The sequence below is a fragment of the Ranitomeya variabilis genome, chromosome 3 (genome assembly GCF_051348905.1).
Source record: "Ranitomeya variabilis isolate aRanVar5 chromosome 3, aRanVar5.hap1, whole genome shotgun sequence".
In the NCBI taxonomy this organism is placed as follows: domain Eukaryota; kingdom Metazoa; phylum Chordata; class Amphibia; order Anura; family Dendrobatidae; genus Ranitomeya; species Ranitomeya variabilis.
In genome coordinates, this window is record NC_135234.1 from 266125932 (window position 1) to 266147851 (window position 21920).

Consider the following 21920-nt stretch of genomic DNA (forward strand, 5'->3'; position numbering starts at 1 on the left):
ATGTTTCGTCACAAGAAATTCAGCAAATTTTGTGCTCCCAGATACAAATGCCCCTCTCCCTTCTGAGCCCCAGTGTAAACTACATTTAGCGCTCACGTTTGACATTTCTGTAGTGATGAGAGCCCGCCTAATTTACAAGTGCGTGTCTCCAGAAGCATGGACTGGGCATAATGTACTGGTCACTACAACGGCAGTTTGCATATTTCACTCGGCAACATCCACTGCTGCCTGTTTCTGGAAAACACCCATGGAGTCAAAATCATTACTACATTTGTAGATAAATGGGGTCACTTGAGGGGGGGGGGGGGGGGTTCTGCTTTTCTAGCACTTAGGGGGTCTTTATATGGAATCTGCAAACTTTTCTAGGAACATCTGTGCTCCAGGAGGCAAATAGCGCTCTGTCCCTCCCGACTCTCCATGTGGCAAAGTACTGTACATCAACATATGGGGCATTTCTACATTTAGCAGAAATTGAGGGACAAATTTTGGTGCCATTTTTACCTATTTCCCTGTGTGAAAATGCAAAACTTGGGGCTAAGACTCCATGCTGGTGGTAAAAATGTAAAAAATAAATTTCTTCACTGCCCAATGGTATAAAAGTCTGTGACACACCTTTGGTGTCGGTATAATCATTACACCCCTTGATGAATTCATTGAGCGCTTTAATTGGTAAAATGGGGTCTCTTATGGGGGGTTCTGCTGTGTTTGCACCTCGGGCTCTGCCAATGTAACATGGCACCCTCAAACAAGTGCAGCAAAATCTGCACTGTAATATGGCGCTACTTCAATTCTGAGCTTTGCACTGTGCCTCAAAAGTAGTTTTCAACCACATATGGGGTATCTGTGAACTCAGGAGACATTGAACAAACTTTGGGGTCTATTTTCTCCTTTTGCGCTTGTGAAAATACAAAATTCGTGGGAATTTTTTTTTTTTTTTTTTTTTATTATTTTCACATCAGGGGCTCTCCAAATGTGACATGGTGTCCGCTAATTATTCCATCAAATTTTGCATTAAAAAAGTCAAATGCGCTCCTTCACTTCCAAGCCCTGCCGTGTGCCCAAACAGTAGTATTCCCCCACATATGGGGTATCTGCGCACTCGGGAGAAATTGCACAACAAATTTGTATGGAGCAATTTCTCCTGTTACCCTTATTAAAATGCAAAATATGGAGCTAAGGGTATGTGTCCACGTTCAGGATTTGGTCAGGATTTTATGCAGGTAAAATCCTGACCAAATCTGCACCTGAGGTCACTGGCAGGTCATCTGCGTTGTCCTTGAGTTTTTTCTGCAATGTAAGGACATGCTGCGTTCTTAAAAGACGCGCCGCATGTGAGTTTTCTCGGGTGTGCCGCATGCGTCTTTTACTGCATAGTGGAGACAGGATTTCATGAAAACCCCTCCACTATGCTGTAACATCTGGACGCTGCGTTTTTTATGCATGCTGCTCAATGCTGCGTCAAAAACGCAGCGTTTCCTGAACGTGGACACATACCCTAAAAAAGATTTATTTGGGGAAAAATGTGATATATATTTCCACGGCTCTACGTTATAAACTTCTGTGAAGCACCTAGGAGTTGAAGGTGCTCAATACACATCTAGAGAAGTTCCCAAAGGGGTTTAGTTTCCAAAATGATGTCACTTATTGGGGGTTTCCACTAAGCACATCAGGGCCTCTCCAAATGTGACATGTTGTCCGCTAATTATTCCAGCAAATTTTACATTCAAAAAGTGAACTAGCGCTCCTTCCCTTCCAAGCCCTGCCGCGTGCCCAAACAGTAGATTTTCCCCACATATGTGGTATCTGCATGCTCAGGAGCAATTGCACCGCAAAATGTGTGGTCTATTTTCTCCTGTTACCCTTGCGAAAGTAAAAAAAAAAAAAAAAAAGTCTAAAGGAAAATTTTTGCAAAAGAAAAGTAATGTTTATTTTTTCCTTCCACATTACAAATAATCCTGTGAAGCACCTGAAGGGTTAATAAACTACGTGAATGTGGTTTTAAGCACCTTTGAGGGGTGCAGTTTTTAGAAAGGTGTCACTTTTGGGTATTTTCTGTCCTATAGGCCCTTTAACCCTTACAACTTCCTAACTAAAAATTGTTTCAAAAATTGTGCTGATGTAAAGTAGACATGTGGGAAATGTTACTATTAAAGGGAACCTGTCACCCCCAAAATCGAAGGTGAGCTAAGCCCACTGAATCAGGGGCCCGATGTATCCTGAAAGATGAAAAAAAAGGTTAGATTATACTCACCCAGGGGCGGTCCCAGTCCGGTTCTGGTCCTATGGGCGTCGGGGGGGCCCCCGACGCCCATCGGATCGGGACCGCCCCTGGGTGAGTATAATCTAACCTCTTTTTTTTAATCTTTTAGGATACATCTGGGGCCCCTGATGCTGGTGGGCTTAGCTCACCTTCGATTTTGGGGGTGACAGGTTCCCTTTAACTATTTTGTGCCCTAGGACTCTGATTTAAGGTCATAAAAATTAAGTTAGAAAATTGCGACACTTTCGCCAATTTTACATTTTTTTTTTTTTCCACAACTAAATGTAAGTCATATCAAAGAAATGTTACCCCTATCATAAAGTACAATATGTCATGAGAAAACAGTCTCGGAATCAATGGGATCCATTGAAGCGTTCTAGAGTTATGACCTTAAAGTGACAGTGGTCAGAATTGTAAAAATTGGCCCGGGCAGGAAGGTGAAAACAGGCTTCAGGGTAAAGGGTTTAAGTGTGAGATTTGTATTGGACTGGAAAGGTAATAAGACTGATGAGCAGCTTGTACTCACGCCTGTGTCATTTGTTGTTTTTGTTTTTCAGTTTATTGACAATCGTGGGAAATCAATCAGTGTGAGTATGGAACTAACCTTTATCTACAAAGTGGCATTGCTTAGCCCTAATAGGATTACATCTTACTCAGGTTGGGAGAGCGTCCGACAATGGCACGTAGCTTTTCTAGAATACTTGGTACTCATTCCACCAGGTTAAAAAGTGTAATAATCCATTATAGACCAAGTGCTTTAATAAAAAACTGAGCAAACGCCTTGTATATTTTGTATATGGTAAGATATACATTATTGCATACCACTACTGGATATAGTGTGATTTCTTGACCAGTAAATATTCAGTTAGAACTGTAGTCATGGATACACCATTATTTGGTTAGACCGTATACATATAATCGATTAGATGCTCCTGTCTATAGCATGGTAGTAGCAATATGTTTAAGACCGTATAATAACCCTGTGCTTATCTACTTCCGCTTTATTTTTAAGAAAGGGGGAGTTGTTTTGTTCTTTTCATACTAGGTTAAGAAGATGTGGAATTGAAGTTATTGAAAGCTGCTTAATTTTTCTTTTACTTCCCCCCCCCCCCCCCAAGAAGACTTTTTTGATATTACATTCCTTGCAGAAAACTGGCCTTGCGCCTTTTGGTGTGTTTTTTTTTTTTGTTTTTTTTTTTCACTTTTTTTTCCCCCCCTCAAGTAGTTGAGGATTATATTTAAAGAAAAAAAATACATATATATAATTTTTTTTTTTTTAAAAAAAAAGCCTTTTTCGTCAATGGACTGTCCTGTATTGCTTATACATGACTGATCATTCAAGGTCAAGTCTAAATCCCTTCCTTCACCTTACGGGCCATTCTCTCTGCCACAAATGAACTGTTGGATTGATGGTTGATTCGACCTACAGGAGAAAATTCTTGCAGCTGTTTCAGTTCGGAGATCTACCAATGTGCCTTGGTGAGTTTTGACCTGCTAAAATGTTGTTTAAGGGTATATCTATAGACAAAAATAAAGCAGGGTAGCAGGAGCAGGCAGTCTATTCTTATGGGCTATGCTAGAATTCTATTTAATGGGGTTGTGTTTTGTACTTGTAGCCAAACACAAATGAAATGAAAGACCTAGTTGCCTGCCACTTTGCACACAGACTTTTAAGGGGTTGTTTGATATCTATAATGCCTTTTATAAACCTCTATCTGTAAGTCCTAACCTCTTTTCTAATCTGCTTTATTTTAAAATGTCCCACCATTCTCCCTATACAGCTAATCCTTATGTCTGTTTCTTACTTCCTTCTTTACTTCCTGTTGCATTCAGTTCGAGGAGTCTTAAAAGCGACGTCACAGGAGGATGACTCTGCAGTCACTTCCTTGCTGCTTCCATCTACATCCCCCTGCCCCTTCCTGATATAGGACATCATCAAGGGGAGGTGCTGTGGTCACTGCCATTCCTTGATGATGTCCAAAATCAGTTGTGTAAGGCTTTCACACTAGCGTCGTACTCGGCCCGTCGCAGTGCGTCGGGCCGACCTACCGACGCTAGCAGTGAATGCGCCGCACAACGGGGGCAGCGGATGCTGTTTTTCCACACATCTGCTGCCCCATGGGGAGGTGGGGGCGGAGTTCCGGCCGCGCATGCGCGGTCGGAAATGGCGGACACAGCGCAGTAAAAACCGTTACATGTAACGTTTTTTGCTGCCGGCGGTCCACCACAACACGACGCAACCGTCGCACGACGGTTGCGACATGTCAATGCATCGCTAATGTTAGTCAATGGGGAAAAAACGCATCCTGCAGCTAACTTTGCAGGATGCGTTTTTTAGCCAAAACGACGCATTGCGACGTATGCAAAAAAAACGCTAGTGTGAAAGTGGCCTTAGGCTACTTTCACACATCAGGTTTTTTGCATCAGGCACAATCCGACGAATGTTGGAAAAAACGGATCCGGCGCAGATTGTGAAAGATTGGTGCATATCCAGATAATTGGATAAAAAAAAAAAAAATTGGAGCATGCTCAGTTTAAAAAGCCGGAAGCTGTCATTTTCTGGATCCGGCACCTTCCGGCTCCCATAGGCTTCCATTCTAGCAAACAGCCGGATCCGGCACGTCCGGCTTTTTCACCGGAGACAAAAAAAACACGTTGCTATGGACGTTTTTCCGGAAACAGCATATTTGCAATGTCATCCAGCGCAATCCAACACTAATACAAGTCTATTGGAATAAAATGTATCCGGCTGCAACATTCGCCGGACCCGTTTTTTGAAATTTAGCCGGATTGAGCCTGACAGCGAAAACCTGATGTGTGAAAGTAGCCTTAGGGTATGTGCACACGATGCAGATTTAGTGCAGAATTGGTGCAGAACTGCAGCAGATTTTTCTGCTGCAGAAACGCTGCAGAACTGCACTGTGATTTACAGTACAATGTAAATCAATGGGAAAAAAAAAAAGCTGTGCACATGGTGCAGAAAAATCTGCGCAGAAACGCTGCAGATTTCAAAGAAGTGCACGTCGCTTCTTTTGTGCAGTTCTGCAGCGTTTCTGCTGCAGATTTTTCTGCACCATGTGCACAGCTTTTTTTTTTCCCCATTGATTTACATTGTACTGCACAGAAACTGCACAGAAACTGCACAGAAACTGCATAGAATCTGCGCAGAAACTGCATAGAATCTGCATAGAAACTGCACAGAAACTGCACAGAAACTGCGCAGAAACTGCGCAGAAACTGCGCAGAAACTGCGCAGAAACTGCGCAGAAACTGCGCAGAATCTGCGCAGAAACTGCATAGAAACTGCACAGAAACTGCATCAAATCTGCAGATGCAGATTTAGTGCAGAAAATTCTGCACCACATTTCCTACGTGTGCACATAGCCTTAGAGGAAGGGAGAAGTGACAGCTTTTTTTTTTCCCCAGCCTCTCCACACACCATCTGCATCTTCAGTCCCCACTCGCACATGCCTTGTTAGCTGAAAAGCGATGTCATCAAGGGGCGCTGATGGAAACGGTGAGTGACAGTAGCACCGCCCCACAGCTTCCATCACCACCCTGATGTGAATTGTCATCAGGGGAGGCCCTGGTGTTTCTCCCTTTGCTTCAATCACTGCACCCTGATGACTTCTCCTTTCAGTGAATGAGGTGGTAGGGACACAAGACGACATGTGGCAGTGGTGAATAAAGCTGCCATCCCTCTTCTTACCTCCATCATCCCAATTACATTTGGACATGAGGATGACAGTGAAAAAGCTGTACAGTAGTCACTGAATGGTAGGGAACTTTATAGTAAAGCGAGTTATAAAAGTGCTTAGGGCTTAAAGCTGAAGATTTATAAAGTGCATTATATGTATCAGACAATCCCTTTAGTATACGAAGCTTGCGACATGTTTGTAATTTGACAACCCTAAAAAAGTGTAACACCCCCCTCCATGTTGTGTCAATGTCTTAGGCTGAATTTCAAGGGCTCATTCAGGCGTTGGTATGTTTCTTGGATGCAAAAAACGGAGCTGATTTTTCTTTAGTGCTTTGAATCCAGATTTTCAGAGGTGTTTGGTGAGAGTGTTAGATTTACTATCATTAAGTTGTTTTTAGCCTATGTTACAGTTTTCAAGCTTCTATCACATAAACATGGATATCGCACAGCACTGGGATGCTGCTGTGGTGGCACAAGTGCTGTTAATTTTTTTTTTTCCCCCTCACAAATCCATAGACTTGCAGCGGTGAGTTTCATATGTGACTTGGATCATAATCGGGCATGTGCTTTAGTGCTGACCACTCCTGCAAAAAAACATTTGAACAGCCCCATAGACTGTAATGGCTACGAGTTATATCCATGAAAAACACAGATTGAACCCGAAAGTTATTAACTGACGTCATATTGAGCCCTAAGATTCCGGTCTTGCAACATATACAGGATTAATGGTACTGGAGCACCCAATACACTCTGGTAACAGTACTGAAGCAGAATTCTGATTTTAGCATTTTGTCTGAGGACATCAAAGCTTGGGTGATCATGTACCAAAACTTCTAAACAGATTACTATTATTAAAGTTGTTAATACTGTACAAGCTCATTTCAATAGTTCCACTCTACAGCATAAAATTTCAAAAGCTCTGTGACCTGTTGCCGTTCCTATGATCTCGGCGTCGGGTCCCCTGGTGATCACGTGACATAAACTTGTTACTTGAGCACTGATGACAAACCGGATCCCCTGATCGGCTGCAGCCTTCACTGTTCACTGCTGCACAGTGGAACTATAGGAAATGTGGTGCAGAATTTTCTGTACATAGCAACGCAGATGCAGTTTCTGTGCAGTTTTTACCAGTGCAGATTTTTATCATGGAGGGGTGCAGAAACGCTGCAGAACTGCACAAAAGAAGCGACATGCACTTCTTTGAAATCTGCAGCGTTTCTGCGCAGATTTTTCTGCACCATGTGCACAGCTTTTTTTTTTTTTTTCACTTTGATTTACATTGTACTGTAAATCACAGTGCAGTTCTGCAGCAGAAAAATCTGCTGCAGTTCGGCACCAATTCTGCACTAAGGGTATGTGCACACGATGCAGATTTAGTTTGCGGTTTTCTTGCGGATTTGCTGCAGTTTTTACCCCTGCGGTTTTCTATAATGGAATGGGTACAAAAACGCTGCAGATTCACAAAAAAGTGACATGCTACTTCTTTTAAACCGCAGCGTTTCCGCAGTGGATTTTCCGCAAAGTGTGCACAGCATTTTTTTTTTTCTCATTGATTTACATTGTACTGTAAATCAATTGCGGATCTGCAGCGTTTCTGCACCTCAAAAAACGCTGCGGATCCACAGCAAATCCGCAACGTGTGCACATACCCTAAATCTGCATCGTGTGCGCATACCCTTAGGGTATGTGCACACGTTGCAGATTTGACTGTGGAATTTTCTGTGCAGATTCTGCATTTCTTTGCAGAAAACGCAGGTTTTCTGCAATGTGCAGATTTTTGTGCAGATTTCTTCCTTTTGTTACCCGTGCAGATTTCTATAATGGAATGGGTGCAGAAACGCAGCAGATCTGCGCAAAGAATTGACATGGTCCTTTTTTGAACCTGCTGCGTTTTCCGTGCAGACTTTTCTGCACCATCAGCACAGCATTTTTTATTTTTTTTTTTTGCCATTGATTTACATTGTACTGTAAGGCTGGTTTCACACTTGCGTTTTGATCTGCAGCGTTTTTTTAAAAAACGCATGTGGTGAGAAAACGCATGCAAACGCTGCCGCATGCGTTTTTGCGCCAAAAAAACCCGCGGGAAAACGCGGCGTTTTCCCGCGCTTACATGCGTTTTTACTCTTCGCCACGACAGCACCCTACTGGAGAGAGGGATCCGCCCCGCAGGAACAGGAAACCTATTGAGAAATAAAAGGGGGCGGTCCGCCTCTCCTCCTCAGTTTAGGTTTCCTGTTCCTGCGGGAACGACAGGACTTCTGAATGAGAAGGCATACCTGGGCTTGCATGCCGCCTGCGCAGTATCCGAGAGAACGGCAGGGGCTGCGGCTCAGAAGCAGCGTCGGGGGAGTTCCGTTAGACGGCTCCCTCCTCGTCTGATGGAGCGGGCAGACGGCCGGGTCCGGGAAAGGCCGACCGGCGTCCTTCCCAGCGTGCGGTACGGCAGCAGGAGCCGGGTAAGGTGACCTTCCATTGCGGCCCGGCGTTGAATCCCGGGCCGCACATGCGCCGACCGCCGCAAATACAGGCTACCCCGGAAGTGGATCTTGGACTTCCGGGGCGCCTAGGCCGGATCCAGGGCAGGGGAGCCGGCACTGGTCTGCGCATGCGCAAAAAAAAAAAACAAAAAAAAACAAAAACGTTTTGGCGCTCTATTTAAAGCGCTCACTAACACTGAAACGGCGATGCAGAGATGTCATCCCCAGGTGCCATGGACCCCACAACCGGAGTTCCAGTACCCCCCGCCAAAGATCACGCCAGAGGATCCTCGGACACCGCTCGTAAAAGCGACGGTTCCAGAACAGGATCTCGGCCTTCTGATCCGGTATTGTTTGCTTCACTGGGTGAGTTGTGAACTCTGCCTATTAAGCTAACGCTGTCTCCCTATCTCTCTCTTTTTCCCTTTCTCTACTTACACGCTTAGAGCAAAAAACGACAAAAAACGAAGCACAGGGAATGTGCCTTGTGTAACCAGCCCCTCCCTGACTCATACTCCAAAAAACTTTGTGAGGACTGTTTTAAAGAAACAACACAGGGAGCAGCAGTGTCCATTACGGACCTACGGGCCATTATTAGAGAAGAACTAAAAAATATGACCCAGGAAAAACCGCGTAGTTCTAAATCTAAAACACCGACACTTGTGTCAGACTCCGACAGTGACCAACCGATACTGTCAGATGCCTCCCTATCATCATGTCCAGCGTCATCATCCTCATCAGAGATTGAGGGACGCTCATGTTTTCCTTTGGACAGTGTGGACAACTTGGTAAAATCTATTCGAAATACCATGGGGTGTGAGGAGTCTAAGGGTGCGCAAACCGCGCAAGAGATAATGTTCGCGGGTTTGGCAGACAGAAAGAGGAGATGTTTTCCGGTTATACCAGCAGTGAAAACATTAATTAAAAGAGAGTGGGAGAAGCAAGATCAGAGAGGCTTTCTACCCTCAGCGTCAAAACGTAAATATCCGTTTAGTGACGAGGAGCTTCTTACTTGGACCAAAGTCCCTAAGGTCGACGCAGCTGTAGCCTCTACCTCCAAACAATCCACTCTACCTGTGGAGGATGCGGGACTATTGGTCGATCCTTTGGATCGTAAGGCTGAATCATCCCTTAAACGTTCCTGGGAAGCGGCTACAGGAATATTCAAACCTGCAGTAGCCAGCACTTGCGCGGCCCGGTCAATGATCATCTGGATTGATCAGTTAGACCAGCAAATTGAAAAGAAAAGCTCAAGGGAAAAACTAAGAGCAGCCATCCCTTTAATACGAGGAGCAGCGGCCTTTCTGGCAGACGCCTCCGCCGACTCACTCCGTTTAGCAGCAAGATCTGCGGGCCTTGTGAATAACGCAAGAAGAGCCCTATGGATGAAGAGTTGGAAAGGGGACGCGCAATCTAAATCTAAAATATGCGCAATCCCATGTGAGGGTGAGTACCTCTTTGGTAAAACCTTAGATGAGATACTCAAAAAGGCAAAGGACAGGAAGAAAGCTTTTCCTGAATCCTCTATTCCCTTTTACAGGAGAGCCTTTAAGAGGAGGCCGTTTGGCAAAAGGAGGCAAACGGATAGGTCTACAACATGGACCCCTAAGGACGACAAGCAGAGAGGTACCATGTTTAGAAGACCCAACCCCCCAAAAGACAAATACTGAGGACATACCAGTTGGGGGCAGACTTAAATTTTTCACCACCCAATGGGAGAAGATAACATCTAGCTCGTGGGTTTTAAATATCGTCCGAGATGGAATTAAATTAAAATTCTCTCGTGTGCCCCACGAGTCTTATATTATAACAACTCTCAGCTCGCCTATACAGCAACAGGCTTTAGAGCTTGAAATCCAAACCCTAATATCAAAACGGGTCCTAGTCCAAGTGCCGGTGGGACAGGAGGGTAGGGGATTCTATTCTCCCCTATTCCTAATCTCTAAGCCCGATGGTTCTTTCAGAACCATCATAAACCTTAAAAAACTCAATTCATTCATTGAAAATTATACATTTAAAATGGAGTCCATTAGGTCCACCATAAAACTCCTCTTCCCAAACTGTATGATGGGGGGCATTGATCTAAAGGATGCTTACTATCATCTCCCCATTCATAACAGATACCAAAAATTCCTCAGAGTGGCGGTAAAAATCAACAACGAGGTTCGTCACTTCCAGTATGCGGCCTTACCCTTCGGCCTCTCAACAGCGCCGAGGATCTTCACCAAGATAATGCTAGAGGTGATGGCATACCTACGCCAGAAGGAAACTTTGATTGTGCCCTATCTGGATGACTTTTTGGTAATAGGAAATTCAGTTACTCAATGTGCTGATCGTTTAGCTCACGCAATTTCCTCTCTACAGGACCTGGGCTGGATAATCAATACCGACAAATCCAGACTCACTCCACTTTCCCGTCAGGCGTTCTTGGGGTTCCAGTTAGACTCCATAACTCAAAAGTGTCTTCTGCCACAGGTAAAGGTTCTACTGATCAGACACAAAGTCCTAGCTGCAATAAATAATCCGCGTATATCCCTAAAACAAGCTATGTCGTTATTAGGGTCCCTTATCTCTTGTATACCAGCAGTGAGATGGGCTCAACACCATACTCGTACACTACAACATCAAGTTTTACAAGAGGATAGACGGTTATTTGGGCGCCTAAATGCAAAAATAACCTTGTCTCAGGAGGTTTTAACTTCCTTAGAGTGGTGGCTAGACTCAAACCATTTGAGTGGGGTTCCATGGGTAATAACGCCATCTCATACCATAACCACTGACGCCAGTCCTCATGGATGGGGCGCTCATATGGGAAACGATTATTGCCAGGGGTCATGGAGCATGGAGGAAAGCGGTAGCTCCTCTAACTTTAAAGAACTGAATGCTGTAAAATACGCCTTATATCATTTCCTCCCACAGCTTCGGGGGAAAGACGTCAGAGTCCTATCCGACAACACCACCACAGTGGCGTATCTAAATCGGCAAGGAGGTACGCGATCAGAGACTCTGATGTCTTCTGCTACAGAAATCCTAAATCTAGCAGAAAGTCACCTAACATCCCTTACTGCGCTGCACATAAGAGGAGCAAGCAATCAGCAGGCGGACTTTTTAAGCCGACACACCCTGAGACAAGGAGAGTGGTGTCTAAACCAGCAAATATTTCTGGACATAATATCTCTTTGGGGCCGTCCTCAGATAGATCTTTTCGCCACAAGGAAAAACAGAAAAGTCCTGAGATTTGCTTCTCTATCTCCAGCGGATCACCCGGACAATATGGACGCTCTCCAAGCCCCTTGGCAGTTCAGTCTGGCGTACGCATTTCCTCCGATCATATTGCTACCTCAAGTTATACGCAAAATCAGAGAAGAAGGGGCGAGAGTTGTACTGATAGCTCCATTCTGGCCCAAGAGACCATGGTTCTCATGGCTACGGACCATGTCGGTCTCAGATCCTTGGGTCCTCCCCTCAACGCCCAACCTTCTCTTCCAGGGTCCGTTTTTCCACCCTCAGGTGGACAATCTCCACCTGACGGCCTGGAACTTGAGAGGCAGATGCTAAGATCGAGAGGATTCTCGGGGGGTTTAATTGATGCGCTTCTCCATAGTAGAAAACCCTCCACCACAAAAATCTATACAAGAGTATGGAGAAAATTTTTTCAATTCCATACATCTACCAACACATCAGAGATTCCGATACATTCTATCCTGGAGTTTCTTCAAAAAGGGAGAGAACTAGGTCTAACTGTAAACACCTTAAAGGTTCATGTTTCAGCACTAGGAGCCCTCTATGGCCATAACATTGCGGGGGATAGATGGGTATCCAGATTTATTACGGCCTGCGAAAGAATGAATCCAGTTAACATACCTAGAATTCCACCCTGGGATTTAAATTTAGTCTTACAAGCCCTAACAGACTCTCCATTCGAGCCAATAGACTCAATACCAATTAAATGTCTATCACTAAAAACGGCCCTCTTGGTAGCACTGACTTCAGCTAGGAGAATCAGTGACATCCAAGCACTCTATAGATCCACCTTTTTTGTTAACCTTTCAGGATAAGTTAATTCTTAAACCAGACCCTACCTACCCAAAGTAGCGAAAAAATTCCAGAGGTCACAAGAAATAATCTTGCCCACTTTCTTCAGTAATCCCTCCACTCCTGAAGAACAAAAATATCACACTCTAGACGTTAAAAGAGTAGTGTTAAAATACATTGAAAAGACCAGTAGCTGGCGACAGAGTAGGGCTCTGTTTATTTCCTTCCAGGGTGTCAAGAAGGGTCATGGAGTAACAAAAAGCACCTTATCCCGGTGGATCAGAGAATCTATCAGACTGGCTTACTCCGCGAGGAAAGAAAACCCTCCGGAAGGCATAACGGCACACTCTACCAGAGCGATGGCATCCTCCTGGGCAGAGAGGGGAGACGTCCCGATTGAAACTATATGTAAGGCGGCAACGTGGTCAAATCCTTCTACATTTTATAACCACTATAGGCTAGACCTATCGTCAACTTCTGACCTAGACTTTGGCAGGACTGTCCTCAGCACGGTGGTCCCCTCCCTAGGTGATGGTCTCTGAAAGATCTCCAGTAGGGTGCTGTCGTGGCGAAGAGTAAAAAGCCGGATTACTCACCGGTAATGCTCTTTTAGTGAGTCCACGACAGCACCCTCTTACATCCCTCCCTATATTAATATAATGCATATTATTTGAGTAAAATCCTTTTAATCATAAGCAAATAAGTTTAAAGAATGAAATAAATGATATTTGCCTAATATTGGCGGTCCTCCGGGTACTCTGAAATCAAAACTGAGGAGGAGAGGCGGACCGCCCCCTTTTATTTCTCAATAGGTTTCCTGTTCCTGCGGGGCGGATCCCTCTCTCCAGTAGGGTGCTGTCGTGGACTCACTAAAAGAGCATTACCGGTGAGTAATCCGGCTTTTTTTCCCGTTTTTGAAACGCATGCTGAGAAGTGTGTGACAGCTGCCAATCATCAAAATCAACTAGAAAACACACTATTAATAGAATTAGCTAGGGTTAGGGTTAGGGGTAGCTTTTTATTAGAATGTCTTGGTCACCAGGTCACTGATAAGCCACCCCCCACCATCAAGGTGATAAAGGGATCCAAACCCTACCCCTAACCCTCACCATAACCCTTGGGATCCTAACCCTAAGGGTTAGGATCCTAACCCTAAGGGTTAGGGTTAGGATCCCTAGGGTTACTAGGGATCCTAACCTTAGGGTTAGGGTTTTCTTGTTTTTTTTGTGTTTTCTTGTGTTTTTCTATAAAAACGCATGCGTTTACATAGACAGCAATGCATTTTTTTTGCCGTGAAAAACGCATGCGTTTTTTCGCGGAAAAAAAACGCCGCTAGAAATTACTACAGGTTGCATTTCTGCAAATGAACGCACACGTCCAAAAACGCATGCGTTGCCGAAAACGCGTCAAAACGCATGCGAAAAAGGCATGCGTTTTTAATGTTAAGTATAGGAAAAAAACGCATGCGTTTTTTAGCGCTATAACGCAGCTTACAAAAACGCAAGTGTGAAACCAGCCTTAATCAGTTGCAGATCTGCAGCGTTTCTGTGCGGAAAAAAAAGCTGCAGATCTGCAGGAAATCTGCAACATGTGCACATACCCTTAAAGGGAAGGTACCGCTTTTGTAGATGAATAAATCACTGTAATGTAGCATAACATGCTGCTATAACCAAGTTTTAAATGCATGTGAAACAGATTTTGTGTGTTTTGTGAGTTTAAAGAAGGCACTGGGGGCTGACATCTTGGTTTCACAGCAGTTCACGACACTAAGTGTGTCATATTATGGCACCCCATGGACATAGGGTCAGCGCCGGTCTATTATCTCCTATCTCTAACATTGCAGCAGCATTAGCAGTGAGCTGGGCACGCCTCTGTGGGCTGCACAATTCACTGCTGTAGGTGTGGCTGGCCGCCATTTTATTATAGCCCAGTCTGCCGAGCTCCACTTACTCTCTATCACAGGAGAGAAGCGCTCACTGGAGCCGGAGGATGGAGAGTGGGGAGTGCGGGTGATTTACCTCCCTGCTCCTCTGTACTCCAGGCACTGCACGTCCTGAGCAGACATCCCCTGCTCTCACACGCTGCCCTCCCTGTGTGCTTCTCCTGCTCTGTCTCCTCACACACAGACCCTGTGATCTCCAGTAAGCTGCATTCACAGCCTGCAGAGACGGAGCTGACACCTGGTGAGAGAGAGCAGGGCAGCTGACAGGACAGGGATTAAGGTGGGGGAAGGGGGGATGGCAAGAATGTTAGTCACAAAACAGGAGAGACATAGCATGCACACAACAGGGATCACATACCCTTCCCCCATATATCTCTTCTGTTATCTCCCATAGGCCAGCACACTGCTCTCCTGAAATACTCTGTGCTGCAGTCACCCTGCTCCTTCCTCCATATATCTCCCTCTGTGACTCTGGAGGTGACTGTCTCCCAATGGGTGCTGTCTCTCTCCCCATGTGTGCTCTCCATCCCCCTGTGCCTGTTCGCTCTCGCTCCTATGCACTCCTCTCCCCCTGCATGTCTTTCCCCATTGCACACACAGCTCAGTGCTTGCGATAACAGGAGCTGCGGGGGTCATGCTGTCGCATGTCAGCGTGACCCCCACAGCTGTGACTGTCACCTGCGGTAACGCTACCGCCGGTACTGTCGGTCACAGCGCTGCGGGATCATGCTGGCAGATGTCAGTGTGATTCCGCAGCTGACTCTGACCTGCAGCGGTGACCTGCGGTAAAAAAGCAGGCGCGGACCGATGAGATTACTGCTCCCATTGGGCTATGTCTGATGGGAGAGTAGTATCATCTGCCGCTACCTGTGCTCACAGTTTAAAAAAAAAAAAAAAAAAGTTACATTACATACACATTCACATAAAAATAAAAAAACATTATGCTGACGGTGGTGCAGTAATCCACTGCAGGGGGCGATCTCATCCTGTCAGTCTATCGCCGGCTGTCTTTGAGAGCACTCATATCACTGATGTGACTGCTCTCAAAGTGATCAGGATCGTCATGGGACATTATGGATTATCTTCTCGGCAGGCAGGTGAGGAATATTTGTGGTTTATTTTATTTTTGTTGCAGGAGGCGAGGACGAGGGATTCGGGGATTATGCGTTCGGTAAGTATAGTTTAATTAAGATTAAGAAAGGACTTTATTCGGGCTGTCTCTTTATTTACAATACAACTATAGGATTAGTAATGGATAGGTGTCTCATATACGCCTCTCCATTACTAAGCTGTGGGTTTGATGTCACCTGACAATAGAAAGGTGACCTCAATCCCACAAATATGAAACCAACTTGCCACCGCTACAGGGCAAGTGGGAAGAGCCGGGCAAAGTGCCAGAAAAGACGCATCTAATAGATGCGCCATTTCAGGGGCGGCTGAGAGCCCCTTCCTAGGCTATTAATATCCCGCAGCTGTTTGCATAACCTTTGCTGGTGATTATAGGGGGACCCCACGTAATTTTTTTTGTTTGGAGTCCCCCATTTTAATAGCCAGTAAAGGCTAAGTATACAGTTTGTGTGTGTGTGTGTCACCACGTGAGCGTCAGCGTGCGCACACTCCCCCCATAGACCAGCACACTGCTCTCCTGAAATACTCTGCTCCCTCCACCGTATATCTCTCTCTGTGACCCCCCCATAGACCAGCACACTGCCATATGGATCACATAATACTCCCATAAACACCACACATTATACCGCCATATATATTTATTACATAATACTGCCATATAGATCACACATGATGCCACCATATATATTTTTTACATAATACTAATAATCAAGTGTAGTCTGACAGTACTATGTGTGATCTGTATTATGGCATTATGTGTGATCTTTGACGGTATTATATGTGATCTTTATGGTGGTATTATGTTTGATCAGTATGGTGGAATAATGTAAAAAATATGACTATTATATGATAACTATATTGTGGGATTATGTGTGATCTATGTGGCATTATGTGACAATTATATGGTGGTTTTATGTGTGATCTACATGGTGTGTGTGATCTATATAACGGTATTATGTGTGATCTATATGGCGGTATTATGTGAGAAGTATATGGCGGTATTATGTGCGAACACTATGGCGGTATGTGTTATCTATATGATGGTATTATATGAGAACTATATGGCGCCATTATGTGTGATCTATATGGCGGTATTATGTGAGAACTATATGATGTTTATAGCCTAGGAAGGGGTTAATACCCATGGATCTTCCCAGGCTATGAATATCAGCCCGCAGCTGTATATTTAGCCTTTACTGGCTATTAAAATAGGGGGACCCCCCAAAAAACAGTGGGGTCCCCCTATAATTAATAACCAGAAAAGGCTATGCAGACAGCTGCAGGCTGATGTTAATAGCCTAAGAAAGGGCCATGGATATTGAACCCACCCCCTTCCCCAGCTACAAACACCAGCTCAAAGCCACCCCTGAAATGGCGCATCTCTACGATGCGCCAATTCCGGCACTTACCCTCTCTTCCCACTACCCTGTAGAGGTGTCATATGGGTAATATTTGTGGGGTTAATGTCACCTTTCTATTGTAAGGTGACATCAAGCCGCCTTAGTAATGGAGAGGCATCAATAAGACACCTATCCATTACTAATCCTATAGTTAAGGGGTTAAATAAACACACAGCCAGAATAAAGTATTTTAATGAAATCAAACACTACACACTTTCTCATCTTTTAGTCAGCTAACCGTGCAACGCCCTCAATCTCCTGAAAAAAAAACAAACAGCAGTATACTCCCTGTTCCCGCACACACACGTAGATACACACGGACACCCGCACACAGACACGCACATATTCACAGTTCACACAGTCTCCGCCCACACACTTCCTCCTCCGCAGCGTTTATCGCACGCAACTCCGTAGCAAGACCTCAGATTTTTACACCTGCTGTTTTGCTGTGGATTTGCCTAACTCAATGGTAGTCAATGGGTGCAGAAACGCTGCAGATCCGCAAAAAGAATTGATGTGCTGCGGAAAATACTACCCTACAAATCCGTGCTTATTTTTCCGCAGCATGTGCACAACAATTCTCAATTTCCCATTGACTAACATTGGTTGTGCACTACACTGCGGATTTGATGTAATTCCGCGCATCCAAAAACGCTGCGGAAGCGCATCAAAATCATCCAAGTGTCTCACCCCTGCTATTCCATGTGTATCTCTCTCCATCACACTCCATATGTCTCTCATCATACTACATGTCTCTCTCCTCATCACGCTCCATGTGTCTCACCCCTGCTGTTCCATGTGTATTTCTCTCCCCATCACGCTCCATGTGTCTCACTCATCATTCTACATGTCTCACTCATCATTCTACATGTCTCACTCCTCATTCTACATGTCTCTCTCATCATTCTACATGTCTCTCTCCCATCAGTCTTTCTCAGCCATACCAATGTATCTCTCCCCTCCCTCCACATTGCCTGGCCACTCACTGCAGACCTGGATCTCCTTCTTATCTTACTGAGTTATGAGTCACAGACAGCTCTGCTCAGATAATGCTGCTCCATACATAAAGGCCATGTGCACACGTTCAGTATTTTTCGCGTTTTTTTGCTATAAAAACGTGACAAAAATGCTTACATATGCCTCCTATTATTTAGTGTATTCCGCATTTCTTGTGCAAATGTTGCATTTTTTTCCGCGAAAAAATCGCATCGCGGAAAAAAAAGCAACATGTTCATTAAATTTGCAGAATTGCAGGGATTCCGCACACCTAGGAATGCATTGATCTGCCTACTTTCCGCATGTGGCTATGCCCACCATGCGGGAAGTAAGCAGATCATATGCGGTTGGTACCCAGGGTGGAGGAGAGGAGACTCTCCTCCACGGACTGGTCACCATCACCATATAATTGGTAAAAAAAAAGAATTAAAATAAAAAATACATGTAGAAAAGCCGCGGAGACACCATCACATGTTTCTCAATGCAAGCAATGAATAGCCAGGTCTTTCACCGGGAAGGAACAACCACGGGAAGGGCAGCATCCAATAAAGGAAAACCACCTATGCCAAAACATGGTATCCATCCACAGACAGCTGTTTCGGGGTATTTGCCCCTCATCAGTGTGGAGTAGGAAACTGGCTATTAGGAGCAGTGCCTAGTGAAAAGGCTATGAACATAAGGATGAATGACCTCGGGGAGATCATAACATCCAACACCGCGGAGACACCATCACGTGTTTCTCAACGCAGTGATCCAGAACACTGCCCCCATCCCTTATGGGAAATATGCAAATGCATGTAGAAAAGCCGCGGAGACACCATCACGTGTTTCTCAACGCAAGCAATGAATAACCAGGTCTGAGAAACACGTGATGGTGTCTCCGCGGTGTTGGATCTTAAAATAAAAAATAGTCATATACTCACCTTCGATGGCCCCCGGAGTCTTCCCGCCTCTCAGCGGTGCATGCTGCCGCTTCGGTTCCTATAGCTGGTGTGTGTGAAGAACCTGCGATGACGTCGCGGTCAAGTGACCGCGACGTCGTCGAAGGTCCTGCACACACACCATCTATAGGAACGGACGCCGCTGAGGAGATCAGCTGTCTGCAGGTGAGTATAACCATTTTTTTTAATTTTTTTATTATTTTTAAACATTCTATCTTTACTATTGATGCTGCATAGGCAGAATCTATAGTAAAAAGTTGATCACACTTGTCAAACACTGTTTGACAAGTGTGACCAACCTGTCAGTCAGTTTTCCAAGCGATGCTACAGATCGCTTGGAAAACTTTAGCATTCTGCAAGCTAATTTTGTTTGCAAAATGCTAAAAAAAAAAAAAAAAAGCGGGAAAAAAGCGGCAAAAAAAATGCGGATTTCTTGCAGAAAATTTCCGGTTTTCTTCAGGAAATTTCTGCAAGAAATCCTGACGTGTGCACATACCCTACATAAACACCACGTCTTCACTTTTCCTCCAGTCCACCATGCTGCTGAGCCCACTGTGTTCTGCTCTTTTGTAAACTCTGTAGCACCGTTTCTGATGCAGTAACTGCTGGTGATGGCAGATCACAGGGCAGTCGCACACAAAATGGCTCTGCCCTGTGATGCTGCTCTTCATTCTGCCCCAGGGATATTAGACCACCCAAAAGGGAGGGAAATGGTGATGTCAGCAGTTTCTGCCCCAATTTTCCAGCTAACAGTAAAGCTGGTAAGTCTTACTATAGCTGCTTGAGGTCTAAGACGGAAAATGCTCCCCCTAGTGGTCAATATATATATTTGTAAGAAAATATATAATATTTTTCATATAGAAATGTTTGCAAACATTGCATTAATGCATTTTAATTACTATTTTAAGCTTAATTTCACAAAAAAACAAACTACAAGAAAACTGGTGGCACCTTCCCTTTAATAAGGAATTGCCAATAATAGACAACCCCTTAAAGGGAACCTGTCACCCCGTTTTTTCCGTATGAGATAAAAATACCGTTAAATAGGGCCTGAGCTGTGCTGGACAATAGTGTATTTTGTGGACCCCGATTCCCCACCTATGCTGCCGAAATACGTTACCAAAGTAGCCGTTTTCGCCTGTCAATCAGGCTGGTCTGGTCAGATGGGCGTGGTGACATCGCTGTTTCTTCCCCCAGATCTTGCTTATTTTTCCGATGGTGGCGTAGTGGTTTGCGCATGCCCAAGTGCCGAATCCACTGCATAGGTGAGGAAAAAGAGCGCGATCTGCGCTATTCCCCTGGTGATCGGTGGGGGCGGCCATCTTCCTGTGGCCGCCCGTGCGCAGATGGAGCGCTCTGCTGCCCGGGGCTTCAGGAAAATGGCCGCAGGATGCCGCGCGTGCGCAGATGGAGATCGCGGCGGCCATTTTCCTGAAGCCAAGATGCGAACTCTGCTTCAGGAAAATGGCCGCCGCGATCTCCATCTGCGCACGCGCGGCATCCCGCAGCCATTTTCCTGAAGCCCTGGGCAGCAGAGCGCTCCATCTGCGCACGCGCGGCCACAGGAAGATGGCCGCCCCCACCGATCACCAGGGGAATAGCGCAGATCGCGCTCTCTTTCCTCACCTATGCAGTGGATTCGGCACTTGGGCATGCGCAAACCACTACGCCACCAACGGAAAAATAAGCAAGATCTGGGGGAAGAAACAGCGATGTCACCACGCCCATCCGACCAGACCAGCGTGAGTGACAGCCCAAAACGGCTACTTTGGTAACGTATTTCGGCAGCATAGGTGGGGAATCAGGGTCCACAAAATACACTATTGTCCAGCACAGCTCAGGCCCTATTTAACGGTATTTTTATCTCATACGGAAAAAACGGGGTGACAGGTTCCCTTTAATGACCACCAATACGTCTTTTTACTGACCTGAGATATAAGGGAATATCATCCCCATACAGGTGACAATCCAGCAGCTGTCGGATGTACACTATAGTTGACAACTTGCTGCATTAGCCATGATCAGCCATGGCACCGCCCATATCTGCTTAAACCCTTAGATGTTCCTGTCCATAGTGACTACATCATATAAATTGTTAATTGAGTGTGGGGGCTTCCTATTTAACCCCATCGGCACCTAGAGATCATGATTGTGTGGTCCTGATGTTTGCCATGGCAATTCTTGGCCTAACAGTGACCTTAGAGTCTGTGGCTATAGCGACCTGTTCAAAAGTTACTGACATTTAGGTGGTAAAAATACACTTTCTCGGTCCCCCATGACAGCACTACGGAGAGAGGGGATCCGCCCTTCAGGGACAGGAAACCTACAGATAAAAAGGGCGGTACCTCTCCCTCGCATCAGTTGGTTTCCTGTCCCTGACGGGGAACCTCTTTTCGGCAGTACCTGACACGAAGACGCCGTTTCCAAAGGACCGGGACCGGACAGTCGGGTTCCGGCAGCAAGGAGGCTCCTGCCGCGGCTCGTCCGGCACCCGAAGCCGCCACCGCTGGAACCGACGGGTTCTTCAGGGTGTGCGGGGGAGAGGCCGCCGCCAGACTCCGAGGGAGGAAGGGGCGCTGGTCACCCGGAGCTCCGGTGCCGGCTGCTGCACGCTCCGGGTGAAGAAAGATGGCTGCCGCTCCGGAAATGCGGCGTTAACTTCCGGGTCATCTCCGCGCGCATGCGCGGTACTCTCTCCTCTCCCTGGGATGTGCGCAGGACCGGAAGTGAGGCAGAACGCCGGGGGTGGCGCCGAATTCAAAAAGGGAGATAGTTGTCGCACTATGTGTGCACCATCTCCGTTTAACCATGGAGGACAGCGATCCACAGCAGCTGCAGCCCAGACAGCAGCACCATAAGAAAGGGGACCCAAAGAGCTCCAGAAGAAGTGAATCAAGCAGTCGGTCCACACAGCGCAGCAGATCTGCTGCAGGGACTACCACTCCTCTTCAAGAAGCTCCACTGTCAGACCTGGGCCCGCCTCCAGAATCTGTACCTGCCTCCACATCCGGATGGTGAGTGATCTCCGTGAAAGTGTACAT

The 21920-nt window shown here is 45.7% G+C and overlaps 1 protein-coding gene across 9 annotated transcripts in view; it reads left to right on the forward strand.

Annotated features, from left to right (window-relative positions):
• Positions 1 to 21920, forward strand: part of ZC3H11A (zinc finger CCCH-type containing 11A) — a 120465-nt gene that overhangs the window by 21983 nt on the left and 76562 nt on the right. For 3 of the 9 annotated variants that reach the window (XM_077295440.1, XM_077295448.1, XM_077295441.1), the window contains exons 2-3: positions 2818 to 2847; positions 3273 to 3739. The gene's annotated coding sequence lies outside the window, so the exon portion shown is untranslated. Of the gene's footprint in view, positions 1 to 2817; positions 2848 to 3272; positions 3740 to 21920 lie in introns of those variants that run through there. The other 6 variants (XM_077295445.1, XM_077295446.1, XM_077295442.1 and 3 more) reach the window with 5 other exon arrangements.